The sequence below is a fragment of the Vespula pensylvanica genome, chromosome 1 (assembly GCF_014466175.1).
Source record: "Vespula pensylvanica isolate Volc-1 chromosome 1, ASM1446617v1, whole genome shotgun sequence".
In the NCBI taxonomy this organism is placed as follows: Eukaryota; Metazoa; Arthropoda; class Insecta; order Hymenoptera; family Vespidae; genus Vespula; species Vespula pensylvanica.
Genome location: NC_057685.1, coordinates 8,903,992 through 8,920,026, shown reverse-complemented (window position 1 = coordinate 8,920,026; position 16,035 = coordinate 8,903,992). Strand labels below are relative to the sequence as shown.

General features: G+C 31.6%; 1 protein-coding gene across 1 annotated transcript in view; it reads left to right on the top strand.

The window, feature by feature from the left end:
• Positions 1–2,453: 2,453 nt before the first annotated feature.
• Positions 2,454–16,035, top strand: part of LOC122630178 (signal-induced proliferation-associated 1-like protein 2) — a 75,957-nt gene continuing 62,375 nt past the window's right edge. Inside the window, exon 1 of the mRNA XM_043814397.1 lies at positions 2,454–3,598. The gene's annotated coding sequence lies outside the window, so the exon portion shown is untranslated. The remainder of the gene's footprint in view (positions 3,599–16,035) is intronic.

Here is a 16,035-nt window from a genome sequence, read left to right as displayed (position 1 = left end):
GAATATATTTCTATATACAATATACATGGTTCTTACATCGAAATTAGTAAAGAATTATAAATCATTACGAAATTTTAACTTGACTTAAATAACGAAATATTAGAAAATTATAGAAAATGAGAATAGAACACAATCACAATTTTCTATAAAAATATTGAAATGGAAAAAAATACTATATCATGCAAAAATAAAATTCTATGTACGAAACATATATGGACGAAATTCGCTTTGTCAATATGAAATATGTTATGTAAGATTATGCGTTCTTTCTTATTTTAAATTATTTCATATCATTCGGAATTATTAATAATTTTGTTAACATATTTTTAAATATTAAGTTGACAAACACATATATGTAATATATAAATCACCTATTTAATACAAAAATACTTTTTTAGTTTTAACAGTTATTTATATAAAGTATCGAACTTAAAATATTTGATTTTAAAATAACAAGTTCTCTTGGTCTGTTAAAATTATATAGTGCTGAAATATATCGTAAATAGTAGAATATTCTGCAGATGCGAGATTAATATGTCAAATGTTCAATATTAGTAATAATGAAAAAGAATTATCAATTTTTTTTCATTGAATTTCACATTGAAATGTATTTGAACTTTTTAATAGACATTTCCTTTACTTCTTCATGAATACATATTATGATTTTTAATTCATATCGTCCTCTTCGTTCCTACTTAGAAGAATTTCTTGACTTATATTTTCGACGAAGATATCGAAACTTTTTTAAATATTCATTACAATAAAAGTTGTAATTTTTCCTAATATTCTTTTCAATAAAAACTTTTTAACAAAGATGTTTCATCAAATCTCCAACATACTTTTTAGAATTTTTTAAGCCATACGGCGTATTTTCTTTCTTAATTTCGGAATATTTTGTAATTTTATTTCGTAATATACTAATAAAAATTTAGAAAAACGTATGTACTTGAACGAATACAATAAACACTTGTAAGGTCTTGAATAATGAAAAAAAAAATATATTAGCAAGGTAATTTTATTGATACATACATAAATGAGTACAATGGGATCATATAATCAATATTTTGTTTCTAAATTGTATGAGAACTTTTTAACGCGGACGTTACGTTCGTTTCTTTGAAAATTATAAAATATCGTAATCGTTATACGCATGTATGATTATGAGATGTTTTTTGTCGAGGTGAGTTGAGTCACGAAAAGCGTACTCGTGAACGTGCCAAGAACGGTACTTATTATATAAAGAGATACGATGAGTCGCCGTTACCGACGACAATGATAATGGACTAATTAGTGTGGTTAGTTGCGTGACATGTAGGACAGGAGGTTTGAAATCGAGATACGCAAGTAATGCGGGACCTCGTGCTGCAGGAGAGCAAAGCAGATCGTATCTTTTACCCGTCTCGGACTCGTGCCACACGCATAGTTTTCTAGAGAACGAACTCTGCGAACCCGCATCTCTCTATATCAAGAAAGACACGCGTCAAAAACTTATTCTTAAAGTTCCGAGATGAAAGGATATCAGGAAGACGTAAAGAAATATGTAGGGACAGTGTAAAGTTCCGTTATTCATTGGTTAACATCTTTAAATACACTTGGTTGCAGAATGTGCATGTTAATCAAATTATGTAAAAAAAAAAAAAATGCATGATAATAATGCCCTTTTTAATGGTTACTTAAGTTAATATAATATTTTATTTAATAAAAATTTCTATAGAAATAAATGTTATTGTAATATATATATATATATATATATATATATATATATATATATAAGAATAATTATAAAACATTTTGTTATTCTTCTGAAGATATATAAGGTAATATATTAAATAGAACTTTCGAATTAAAAGATTTATTAAGGAATATGGTGATATTTTATAGATATTTTTATATTTCTGAGATACCAAGAAATATAAAACAATAGATAAATGCTGAGTAATAAGGACGTAGATATTAATCAAATCAAAACTTAAAGAATGAATCATATGATGAAAATAATTAAAAATTATTATTAATAGATTTCGCGTTATTTATAGAGTAATCTATTTAGCAATCATAATAAGTGAAAGTAGTTACATTACACGATTCGCTTTGCATATATTTAAACTGGAATAATGTATAATGAATAAGATTAATAAATAATGAATTCAAATAATATATATATATATATATATATATTTCTTTTTCCGCGTATAAAAATTTATTTATAGCTTAATACAAATTTTTAATCCTTCCACGAAATTTAATATTAAACTAACGCATTCGTTTATCTAAATTTATAAAACATAAATTATTTAAAAAAAAAATCAAACGTAGATATCACGTCGATATCGATCCTTTGATCGCGTCGATCGAAGTAGACTCGCGCGTCGGCACGCGTTCTCAGCCCTAGTGGTGGGGATAGCGACTAGTCGATCGGAGTGGGGAGAGGCTCCGCGAAAGAGTGAGCAGTGGGGCGCCTCAGTCGTTCTCCGGAGCGCAACCTGTTAGCATTGTTTCTGTTTACTCTCGTTTCTCCTTGAAACAGAAATCGTTCTCGTGTAAAATACATTTTCATATTAATTAGATTTATTAACCAATACCGTGTATAACGCAACATCGTATCATAACAGTGTTTCATTTAACTTTTATTTCATCGTCTTTTTCTTGAAAGAAACGAGCCGGATCAGATCGGAAATCGGGATAACCGTTACCGAAAGTCCTCGATCTGCTACGAGTGAGTCGAGTGGTCACGTCCGGGTTGACGAACCCTCTACCTCGTCGTCGTCCCACGGATACACACATTGTGTTTCTATACGAACAACGAATGTACTCGTGAAATCCTTTATTTTTTTCTCTACTTCCCCCTCTCTCTCTCTCTTTTTCCGCAACGTGTCACTGTTCTTTACTCGAAGAGAGTTCGTTAAGACGAAAAAGAAAAAGTAGAAGTGGAAAGAAGAGGAGGTAAACAAAGCTACATCTCGTTGTTCTCTTTCCTTCTCTTTCTCTCTCTCTCTTTCTTTACCTGTGTTCGTCTTTCTTTCTTTCTCTCTCTCTCTCTCTATCTATCTATCTACTGTGTGTGTTGTGTATGTGTGCTCACGCGCGCACTCTCGTATCGAAAGAAGGCAGCACACCACCTTAAATAAACGAAGAAGAAAAAGACAAGAAAGGGTAGGGAGAAAAGAAGCGAAGGGATCGAGTTACGAGGAATCGATGCGTCGTCGATATCGTGGCGTCGAACGCTCCGAGCCGAAGTCACGTTTTCCAAGTTCGTCCCTTTTTATTCGACCTTCGGTAAACGAAGAAGAAAACATTAAGGATCAAGATAATTCTTAAGATACTTGAGATACATCGATGATAGGTAAACCTTCGTGAGTTATCATTTTTGTTCTAACATTTGCTGTTCCTATTACTCGTTGTTATCTCGAACCGTGTGACAAAGAAGAAGAAAACGGTGTGAAAAGAAGAAGAAAAACAGAAAACTGAAAAGGAAGGTGATCGTCCTCGTGTTTTTGTGCAAGGAAAACGGGAAGTCGCTATATTGGAGAGGAAGAGGGAAAGCGGCGTGCCGCTCTTCTGTGTGCCGCGGCAGAGGCGATCGTCACAGCCGGAAAACGTAAGTCATCTTATTTTTCACTTTTATTAAACTGTAACGTAAATTTCATCATTCTCTCATTTCCTTCATATGAAAACATTCTTTTGATATTAGAAAAATAGACCTTCTCTCTATACATTTTACCTGCCACGTTTAATCAAACGTAATGTTTACGATCTTTCTTAATATAATTATTATATAGAATCACGATGTATGTTTATCTTTTAAGTCATTTATTATTACATTTTTCGAATATCTCATGTAAGTAATTTTTCTAAAGTAGTGAACGCTCGAACGAGCGCAGATATATATATGTATGTGTATGTGTATGTATATATATATATATATATATATATATATAAAGACATATAGACAAACACGCATATTTAAAAGAGCAAAGACGATGGTAGAAATACGGACAGGATACGACTCTTATCTAAATTCGCCGGAAATAGAGGAAGGTTCGAGCGTTGCAAACTCGGCTGTCAGAAGTTTATCTTTCTTCAATAATTTTCCAAACGTTCGAGAGAGTGTATGCCTTTGGTACGAATATTTAAGTCATACGTATGTCGAAATCTTTTAACATTCATTAATTTTCATAAATTTTTTTTCCTTTCTACATAATATTGTTTTTTCAACCTAATATTAACGAAGCTGTCGGGAAAATATCGTAACTTCGTCGAAGCGAATAACAACGTACGCGATAACGTTTCATGGATACTTCTTATGAATGACTCTGCGTCGTGTTTTAACGATGGTGAACGTCCTTACGAAATGAAACGATGTATGGAATGCTAATCGGTAGTACTGATAAATATTCACGGTAAACGACGAAGTAAATATTAAACAAAATATTGCTCGAACATGTTTGTGTCACAAAATGTTTATGTAACGTTCTTAGAAAAATGTGTTATTGTTAGAATAAATAAAGAAAAAGAAAAAAAAAACATAGGATCATTTTGTATGATGATATACGTAGAAAATTATACATACATTTTTTTGAAAGGAAAATTATAAGAGAATTTCGGTGAAGAAGATATGGGTGTGTAAGATTTTAATTGGACGGTATCAGGATGTGCAAGAATCTTTGTCAGGTTTCTCGTTGTTGACCGACACGTGGGACGTGTAGAGTAGTGGTCGAAGACCCTTCGTGCGTTGCATAATCACGCACGGACGATCGGACATGACGATTGCTGCACAGCGAACCTCGTTAAGGTCTCGTTAAAATCTCAGCTATATGTATACGTGAACTTTTTTTTTGAACCTCTCGAAAAGAACTCTCGAGAATAAAAGGATTCTTAGTTTGACCTTTCGCATCGTACGCGCCATAGAGTATACTTTTTACAGTTTACGTGATCATATTTCCACGCGAATTCGTCCAATTTGTCGAATTTTCAGCGAAAATCGGCATAGAATATTCTTAACGTTTTTTGATATGAATTTTGTCGATTTTACGAGGCGAATAAGTTAATAATTCGAGTTGACAGTTTCAATTTATTTTTTACGATATTCGACGACTTAAAGGATTACTCTTAAGTTCTGAACGAAATAATTTAATAAAAATTATAGTGATTTTGTTGGATATTAAATTAATAATTCGAGGAGAGACTTTAATTGTGCCCATATAACGGCTATCTTCTCTTATTTTATTTTTATTTTTTTTCTTTTTTGATTTTTTTTTTTAACACCGTTCAGAGTCGGACACTTCGCAAAGTGACCATCCTCGTTGATCGGTGTAACTTTAACAAGCGCGAGAATAAAGTGTGGGGTCGTTATTGCCGGTAATTTCTACATACGGTGTCATGTGCCATCGATAGGGACAATGACCGGATTATTTAAAACGTCGCGTCGCTTTCACACTTCTAACGACGATCGACGAACTATATTTTTTAAATTAATCAAAAATAGTGTTAAATAAATATAAACTCATCTCAAGGTCACACTCTAGAGTTACTCGTTAATTGTATCACGATATCGTTCTCGCGTGGGTTTCGTTCTTATTTCAAATTCAACGTGGGTTGACGATAAAACAAAATCTGAATGTTCTTAAAACAGCGAACGAATTTAATAAGAATTTTATGAAATTTTCATATGACTGAGACTTCGTAAGAGTAATCTGTCGAACGAGCAAAACTGGCAGGCTATTTCATGAGAGTAAACGCACGCGTAACCGATGAGGATCGTGTGGGCGAGCGTATACGTGTATATGTACGTGTGTATGTGTATGAGAGAGAAAGAGAGAGAGAGCCTGTGAGAGAATAATCAAGTCGCGGCTCTCGTGGGCGACTTAAAAAATTAAACAGAAACAATCGCGACTTCCGCGAACTCATCTTTCTGTCTTTTTTTCTCTCTGCTTGTTTAACTTCGTACTGGTTCATTTACGACTCTTCTTTTATATATATATATATAATTCGAGGATATATATGTATGTATATATATGTATATATGTATGTATGTGTATATATATATATAAACGTACATAAAACTGTGTTATACAAGTAGATTTATAACCGTAAATTTTATACCGTGTTCTATAATTTATTTTATCTATAAATTAGAATAGGTTATCTAGTATTCTAAATAGATATTTTGCTTCTCTCTCTCTCTCTCTCTCTCTCTCTCTCTCCTCTCTCTGTGTGTGTTAAATAGGTTAATAAAAATAAATCAAATTTATGTACTTATCGATATTTCTGAATTATGAACTTTTTAACTCGCGTGAATCGTTGGCGTCTTTTTACTTTCTCATTCCTTTTGTTTTTGTTAAATAGGATAACAATCATGAATCAATTTAATATATTATCGATATTTGTGATTTATGAATTTTCAAAGACATGAATCGGTAACTCACGTGAATCGACAATATTTTTTATTCTCTCTCTCTCTTTCTCTTTCTTTTTTTCTCTCATTTTCTTTCTTGCTCTGCTTCTTAAAAAGGATAACAACTATGAATCAATTTTATATATCTATTGATATTTGTGATTCCTGAATTTTGAAACACACATCGATCGTTGAAATTACATTTAACAAAATTCATTTTTAAACATTGATCGCTATTCGTTTAATCGTAGATTCATCGTACGGCATTCATCGATTACCATACATCTACCATTCAAACTATCCATAAGCAAATCTTTGTTTGTCTTCCTATTAGTCAACCGTTTATTCACCTTATTATCGATTCAAATTACGTCGTTCAAGACTCGTGATAAAAATCACAAGTTTCTTCTTATCAATCGCATCGTTTGTCATATCTTTCTTTTCATAATAATATTATCTTATCGGATGGTAAAACGATTATCCTCGTGTTACTTTTTTTTTTATGACTCGATTTTCTTTTTTCATATTCACTTTCAATTTGAAATATAGGTGAAACGAGAAAAAAAAAGAAGAAGAAGGAACAAGAAAATATAAAATATAAAATAAAAAATACAATTCATAATATTTCAGTGACGATCTTGACCTAGAAGTCACCGTATAGACGTCCTTGATCCTTCGATCGGTATTTATTATTCCGAGACGTTGCGAAATAATTGACTTACACATACGTTTACATAAACACACATACATATATGTTGACTATTCGCGATCACACCGGAAGGACGAAGCAACCGTTCGCGACAGGAAATTTCTGTTCCTGTATCCTATGTGTTTTTATATATGTGTGAGCAGGCACGCGTGTCCTACTATGTCTCTCGGTAAAATTCTACAAAAGAGACGACCACTCCCACTCGGAAGATGCACCGAGGAATTTGTAGCGGTCCGAAACGGAGCGGATCCGTCCAACGGTCGTAACACGAACAGAGAAAAATAGAGAACTTACATATACTCGTATACAACTCGATGTGTAAGAGTAGAAGTTATTATATTCTGGTCACGTATAGCCAATGGTAGTTCGTTATTACGCCTACTTCCGTTCACTCGATCGTCCCATCGAAATGACTTCTGCCTTAATTTGCTTCTCGAATGCATCCTGTACAACTATTATGAATATTGTTTCCCTCTAATTGATTTCTTTCTCTTTTCATATCCTTCTTGAGAATATATATATATACATATCTATAAAGAAGAATGATGTAATCTCATCTTTAATAAAATACTAAAATATATATAGGATATCTTATTTCAACTCGTTTTAAATATAATAATCATAATCTGAGATATACATATCTTTTTCGATTATAAAAAGAAATGGCCGAGAAAGAATGTTCTTTTTAATACTTGTGTATGTTGAAGTGTATGTAAATAATTTCTTTTTTTAGTTAGTTCAAAAGTTAGATAAGATATCTTATATAAGATTTTAACACACTTGATTGTGTGTGTGTGTGTGTGTGTGTATAAAATACACACACACACATATATATATATATAATTTGCAAACGTGTACTATTTTAAGTGTAAAATCCATGAAAAATTTATCTTGAAGAAAAATATTTTTTTCAGCGGAAAAAATACGATAACATTTTCGGTGCTATACAAACTTCTTTTTTTTCTTTCTTTTTTCTTCTATCGTAGAAAATATTTCAAATAGGAAAAAGTTTAAAGGAAGCTCTCTCTCTCTCTCTCTCTCTCTCTCTCTCTCTCTCTCTCTTTCTTTCTCTCTTTCTCTCTTTTTGTGGAGTGTTCGAAACGGGCTTCTATTCTAAAATACCGATGCGCTCTCGCGCGCCTTCCTTGGAATCCGAGGACAGCTGCAAGCGCATACCTGAACGATCCGGTGGCAGGACTGTGTTGTGTATGTAAGACGGTATATTAAGTCGATTCGTTCTTAAGACGTAGCTGTGACCTCATTTTTTCATAGAATTTCGTGTAGCTATTCTCGATTTACTTATTTTTTTCATATTTATTATTTTTCCATTTACTAACATGAGCTTTGTAACAAAACGCGAATCAATGCATCTTATATAAAGTATAAAAGAAAAATTTTGTCCGTATTAATATTGATTTTGTTATTTAAAAAATAATTTTAGGAAAGAAAAAGAGTTTCATTTAAAAATAATTTTACGCTATGAGTGGATAGAACTTTCCGATGGATTTAATATTTTTTAGATTAATTTCATACTCCACCTACAATATCCATGTTAGAATTTCGCATATATCGTGCAGAGGAAAGCTTATATTAAAAATATTCAATAAAACGAGTAGCGTGTTACGTGTAGATTAGGCATAGATCATTGAACAGAAAAATAAACCTTCATGTACTATTGGAAAGTAACCTAATTATAACACTACCATTGCGGAGAAAGTAAATATATATATATAGGTAGTATCAAGCTCAAGTATAATAATACATAAAAAATTTCCATATAATTTATTTTCAAAAAATAATATCATTTAAAGTGGAAAATAAAATGATAAAAAATAAAGTAGAAAGAGAAAAAGAGTAAAATGGCGGAAAGTAAAATAGAAAGAAAAAGAGAGTAACTTTTAAGTGAAAGAAAGCATCGAACAGTGTTCATATAGAAAGTTACCCTTAGTCTGTAAGAGAGTAAAAAGGCTTATACATGTACGTGTATAAAGAGAGAGATGAAAAGAAAGAAAAAGAATAAAGGAACGTTTCATTGTCAATGGCACGTTTGCATGCGTTGCACCAGGCTAAAGATGCACTCACGTCGCGCGTTACACTACGCCTGGTGTGTAACTCCCAAGAGTAAGTGCATTGACTTCTTCTGCTCGATGATAAACGTTCGTCTTCGTGCTTAAAAAGTCGGACTTCTTGGTTCACTACGATGATCTCGCTTTGTAGCCGGAAAATGAAATGAGAAGGTCAAAAGACTTGGTGAGTTTCGTTTCGTTGTTAAGGAAAAAAGAAAAAAATAAATAAAAATTTAAAAAAAAAAAAAAAGAAAGAAAAAAAGTAAAAGAAAGTGAATCGACGACGATGAATCGAACAGGAACCATCTTCCATTTTTATCCTCCCTTTATTTCACTTCTCTTCTTCTCTTATTCTTCTTTCGTCTCGAGATGGATTTGTCTGGAAGCCCTGCTCATCCTCGAATCCTCTCGACCCTCTTTTTCTTCAACCCTTCGACGAGCTTTTCGTTTAACATCGGATGGAATATTAAAAAAGGAAAAAGAAAAAAGAGAAGAAAAAATCCACTTATCACTTGAATATATGTATGTAAAGAGGTAAGGCATGGTGGGATTAAGAGGGAATCTCGAATCGACGATGGCTCCTAATATCTCGAGGTCACGTCTCTCTTCACTTGGGAACATTTCCAAAGGTTCCCAAAAGAAAGAAAGAAAGAGAGAGAGAGAGAGAGAGAGAGAGAGAGAGAGAGAGAGAGAGAGAGAGAGAGATGGTTTTTGTTTCTTGAGAACCTCTTTGATATTTTAAATATCATTTTTGTATAGAATATTTTCAAGTATTTTTAACAGTTTAATTAATAATTCTACTAATATACTTCAACACGTACTTGATAATACTTAATACATATTTAATATAACAATAAATACTTTATAATACTTAATAATATTTCGATTTTATAATTCAATTCTTTTCCTTCTTTTTTTTTATATCCAAAAGAAAATATTATTATATGTAATATATATTACGGTTTTACGTATTATATATAAAACTCTTATAGTATAACTCATAATTAGCAAATAATTAGTAATTAATTTTGATAGATGTATGTGTATGTGAATTAGAATTTAGATGACGTTATAGAGAGTTAACAGAAAACAAACGATTCGAAGGTATTGATGCAATTTGTCTCTTGTCGATGACAATTGTTGTATCATTTATGCTAGAAATGCTTCGATGAATCACAAAGACGACGATATGATTTCGCGATTGCTTATTTGCTAACACGATGTGGTTCGCTTCGCTTCTCGTACGATCCACCACGTTAGTCGTTACTTTTACGAAAGGAGAGTCGAATGCACACAGTGCGGTACCCGGTAACGTCATGCGGTTTCACAGCCTTCGCCGTTACTAATATCCCTCGAGATATTATGATACAGTAGTCGAGAATTTATTGTAATGGTCAACGTTAGTGCGACTCGCACCGCATGAGAGATATATTATTAGCGAATCACCATAAAAATCGAACGTATATGATTCTTCAATGGCGTTCATTTAGCTTTATAATCGACCTTCGCGAGTATAATAATTCAGCGATATAATAAAATATTATGGATGTAAACGTTCTTATACAATATTACATAAATATTAATATTTAAAATAAATTAAAAATTATATATTAATGTATTAAATAATTATTCAATATCCAAAATGATATTAATTGAATATTTTATGATTTATCAAATATTTTGTCGTGATAAATTTTTACGGACGATTTTATTTTAACATTTATTTACGTTCGATCGACATTTTGATCATATAATTTGTTTTATATTATTTTTTCGTATTTTTTTTTTCTTTTTTTTTTCATTTTTGGAGGGTGACAATAGGATCAATCATTTTCCAACAATTATTCGTCGCGATGAATAAATAAGGACGTTACCGGCTAGACGATTTCCTGCAATGATAACCCTTTCCCGCATCATCGAATTATTAGAAGTTATCGTGGAGCTGCCGCGTAGGGCAGGATACAGGTTCTTTAAACGCAGCCGAACGCAATTAATTAAAGCCGGATGCGGCGATTGACCTCTGGGTGGTTCGCCGGGGATCATCCGGAGGGTAGTCCCTTTATTTCGAACTCTTCTCAACTTTATCGTCATGCCGTGATCGCGAATCCGATCCGTCCGGTTCGAAGGATCGATGCGGGTCATCCTCTCGAGACTTGTACTTCGTTTCTTATATGTTAATCAATTTTATTAAATATTACTATGATTATATATATCTTTATTATATTACTATATATATATACATAATATTTATATGAAACTCACTGTATATATATATATATATATTATTATTATATACAAGATATATTACAAATATAAGTATCACAATATGCACAGTTACATTTATATATACATTATATTAAATACATATAAAAAAGTATTTAGCCTTGAATCGAAAGTGAATCACAGTGAGATAGAAAAAGAAGAACAAAATATATATATATAGTGCGAGAGAAAAGAAGATCTTTTCCATCCTTCTTTCTTGCTTGAAAGGACACACGCCTTTTAAGGAAAAGAAGGATCCTGATACGTCGGTGGTCCAGCATGACAGCACGAAGCAAAGTAGACGCGAGACCATTCGGTATTCATCGTTCTTCGTTGTATTGTTTATGAGTGAATGGCAGAGACACAAAGAGGGACGCGATATGAGCGCATTCCTGAGCATACACCGCGATATCCCCCTTCGCAGGAAGGCAACGAAGGGCGAAGGAGGGTTCCAGAATGAATGGAAAAGCGTTTCCTTCGCGTGAAACTGCGGGAGCGTGAAAAACGCTTCGGGGTGCATATTTTAATCCTGCGGCGCGACAGAGAAAGTCATAGAGTTCACTATCTATCTATCTTTCTCTCTCTCACACACACACACACACTCTCTCTGTCTCTCTCTCTTTCTCTTTCTCTTTTTATGTCTCTTTGTCTGTCTTTAACCATCTTAAAGAAAAATCGTAACCTTCTAGCCACAACATTCCATTCTTATCTTCTTTATTTTTATATCTTTTGTCTTTCAATTATGTAACTATATTTACGAATATTTTTTTTGTTTAGATATATTTTGAGTTTAGAAAATGAAAGCGTACAGTGAATTTGCAACCTTACCATATCATTAATAACAATGTTATTTAGTAATTTAGTAATATTTTGTAAAGAATGTTTAACATCATTTAATTATATAATTTCGTTCTACCGCATGCTGGTAATTTATAATAGATATTATTTTTTAATCAACAATATTTCGCAGATGTTACGTTTACGTTCTGTCGAACCTTGAAGTTGTGTTCTACTATTTGCCTCGGTAATAACGAATAATAATATTAATAATAATAATATTTAGTAATCCGTCATTAAATTTCACATTTCTTTATATTGCACGTTTCATTTTTACATAAATCTATTTCGTTCATATAAGTAATCATCTCCATTGAAAATAAAGTATGTATTCAAAAACAAAAAAAGATAGTAAAAGAATCTTACAGATAGATTAAAGCCCTTACGACAAACGCGAAGAAGATGCGCTTTTCTAGAGCGAGCGAAAGAATATAAAGGACGGAGAGAAAAGACAGAAAGAAAGAGAGAGAAGGAAGAGAAAGTAGAAAACGTCTCATAAGGATGCAAGAGGCGAATATAACAAGCATCCAAGATCTATGCGCCGAGCTACTCCTCTTCCTTCTCACGATCTCTTTTTCCCACGAAAGGCGACTTTACTATTACTACGTTTCTTCTTCTTCTTCTTCTTCTCCTCTTTGCGATAAATGACGCGTTTCTTTCATCCTTTCTTCCTCTTTCTTTTTCTTTTTTTATTTCTATCTTTTTTCTTCTTCTCCTCCTCCTCCTCCTCTTTCTTCTTCTTCTTCTTCTTCTTTTCCATCTCCTTCTTCTCTTCTTTTGTCTTTGTTTTTCTTTCAGAAGCCAACGGAATATACTGTTACAAAAGGACGCACGGCTAACTGTAAAACATTCACCGAAGCATATACGCGCGCGAGTGTTTAAACGCGAGTAATGTTATCAAGCGAGCAAAACGCATCGAGATGGCAACGTCACCTGGCATACGAGAAACGATATATAATATATATATATATATATATATATATATATATATATATATATGTATGTGTGTGTGGGTGTATGTGTTTGTACGGTTCAATACTTTTATTATCTTTTGCTTTACACTGATAACATGGGTTTTACAATTTGCTTTTAGTTTTGGGATTATTATTAATTTCATGGAGTTTGATTACACACTAGAACTTGGAGTATTCATGATATAAAATAAATCTTGAAAATGTTTCTTAGTGTTTAACGTTATTTTAATTATTTTTGTTAAGTATATGTATTCTTATCGTCGTATGTATGATTTTGTATGAATTTTTCTAAATTTTAAAGATTCCTGCCAGTTTTTAAACAAAAAGTCATCAAATTGTGGTTACTCGTGATTAATCGGTATCAAATTGAAATAACTCGTGAAATTTTCGTTGCAAGTAATCTTATTTTTTAGTATGAATTTTAAGTCAATCTATTAAATCGTTTTAACGATAGAAATGATATACACATACATTTAAATTTCGATGTGAAACGTAAAAATCCAGAAGAGTTTTTAAGAGAAAATTGTGAGTTAAAGAAAGTTGAAATTGCCAAGTGTATTATGTAAGAATTTACTACATTATGTAATTTTAATAATATACTAATATAAATAGTTATTTTCAGAGATAATCTTCTCTTACATTATATAGAGAATATAATTTTAATAGTACACATAATATAATACTATATAATATTTATATAAGTAGCTTCAAAGATAATCATCTGTTCCATTATATCGAGAATATAATTTTAGTAATATAATAATGTAAATAATTTTTCATAGATAATCATCTGTCACAATTTATGTTAAAATTAATTATTTTGAAAATAATCCCTTTAGTCTGTTATATTGAAAATATAATTTTATTACAAATTGATTAAAAAAGAACGAAAAACGAATTTAATATCATAAAAAAATTATTTCTTTAAATTTTCGTTTCCTAAATCATAGAAATTTCATCAAAAAATAGAAATTTCAGCATACGAGCGTGGAAATTCACGGGAAACGTTTTCCATTAGATTTTGTAGCGTCGACCAGTTATAACGCTTTATTCAAAGTAACAGTAGTTGTAGTAGTAATAGAGGTAACGGTGGTAGTTAATCTTTATATCCACGACACGCGCCGTTTCAAACACGCAGCTGTTCATCCTCACTGGCTTTGCGTGTGGTATACCTATTTTGGATGGTTTTGCATGAGCCGTACGGACGGCAAGAGGTTTGACATTTTGTATACGAGGAAGGCTAAGAAATTAACAGACAAGAGAGAATGAAAACGCACGGAAAATCCACTTAAATATTTATTTATTAATAATATAACACGTTCCAACTAATACACCGAAATTGATGTAACAATAAATTAATTGCAAAAAGAAAACAGTTTCAAATTTTGCAGATTTTTAATAATCTTCGTTTTATATTCGTTATTAATCATTATCATTGTCCGAGATTTTTATTAATTATATTAGTTATTGTTATTACATAAATATTAATAAAATTAGTATTAATAAAAGTTTAGGATTTTGCTCGGAGTCATTTATTATTATTAGAGATTATTAATGACTTACTACGTATTTTCTAACTCTATTTCTAACTCGTTTATATACGAAACATTCGACTTTTCCATTTTTCATTTTACAGTAAAGTAACATGAACATTATATTTACTAAAAGTAGAGTAAAGTAGTCGGACGGTAAAACGCACGCGCGCACACATATGCAATTAACTTGGCCATTTCATGCTTTTCTAATACTATCTAATCGTTCTAAAAAGTCTTATCACTTAACTGAAACATTTTCAAAGAAATAAAGTTACGAGGATCTGTTCGTAACGGAGACCGACATACATATAAATAATATTTTTTTCTTTCTATTCATACTTTTCATTTTATATTTTATTTATCTATTGCTCCACTTCTAATTGGATATTCTATGCGGGAACGTATATCAAGATTTCTCTCGTTATCGTTCCAGTTAAATCTCCGATGAAAAGCAACGATGCTCGCAACTCGCTCTACGCTCGAATTCATTAAGAATCATTAAGGATCCAAGTGTAGTCGAGTTTCGAGTTGATTAACGGTGCTACAATCGCGTGAATCGTTTTGCAAAGAAATTGTTCGTAAGTTATAACATAAAAATCATAACGACTTATGCAAGAGAGATTCGTTCTAATAACATAGTTTAAAGACTATAAAAACTATTTTTCTTTCGCAATCTTTTTCTCGATAATAATCATCTTTTTTTTTTCGATCGTTAATAAAATTATACAAAATTATATAATTTTAAAACAAATCTTCAATCTATCAGATATAGAAATGTTCGCGTTGAAAATTACCATATTCATTTTTATTAAAATTACAGATTATTGACACTCGATTGTATTGAATTTATAAAAATGCTAATAAACGTTATAATAAATATCATACATATATATTTTATATATAAATAATAAATAGAATTAAATATATTAAACAAAACACAATCCATGTTGAATCATTTTACACATTATATTATCTTTTATATTTAATATATTATATCAGATAAAAATATATCTCGATTTTCGACAAATCATCTGAACACTCAACGTCTCATATGATTATCATAAGAAAAGAAAAGAACAAAAATGAAACAAAGGAGCGAAAAAAGAAACCAGCAAAAAGAAAGAAAAAAATAAATTTCTATCTCGATCTTTACATAGGACAAGTCGTATTGGGTCACTGGCATTCGGGTGTTCGCCCTCCGTGGAAAGAGGAATAATGAGAAGCACACGGCAAAGAGGTTCCTCTCTCTCTCTCTCTC